The sequence below is a fragment of the Bison bison genome, unplaced genomic scaffold (assembly GCF_000754665.1).
Source record: "Bison bison bison isolate TAMUID 2011002044 unplaced genomic scaffold, Bison_UMD1.0 scf7180017864068, whole genome shotgun sequence".
Lineage (NCBI taxonomy): Eukaryota > Metazoa > Chordata > Mammalia > Artiodactyla > Bovidae > Bison > Bison bison.
The window spans coordinates 7,719,829-7,720,036 of NW_011494640.1; the positions used below are offsets into that span (position 1 = coordinate 7,719,829).

The 208-nt window shown below is 47.6% G+C and overlaps 1 protein-coding gene and 1 pseudogene across 3 annotated transcripts in view; both read left to right on the plus strand.

Moving 5' to 3' along the window:
- The window catches only part of LOC104986445 (thiamine transporter 2-like), a 33,710-nt gene that overhangs the window by 20,216 nt on the left and 13,286 nt on the right, over positions 1–208 (plus strand). The gene's annotated exons all lie outside the window — the stretch shown is intronic.
- Positions 5–208, plus strand: part of LOC104986506 — a 1,749-nt pseudogene continuing 1,545 nt past the window's right edge. The window contains exon 1 of the transcript XR_825044.1: positions 5–178. The product of XR_825044.1 is annotated as an elongation factor 1-alpha 1 pseudogene (transcript). The remainder of the gene's footprint in view (positions 179–208) is intronic.

Sequence of the window (208 nt, forward strand, 5' to 3'; positions counted from 1 at the left end):
CAAAATGGGAAAGGAGAAGACCCACATCAACATCGTTGTCATTGGGCACGTAGATTCAGGGAAGTCTACCACGACTGGCCATCTGATCTACAAATGTGGCGGAATCGACAAGAGAACAATTGAAAAGTTCGAGAAGGAGGCTGCCGAGATGGGAAAGGGCTCCTTCAAATATGCCTGGGTCTTGGACAAACTTAAAGCTGAACGTGAG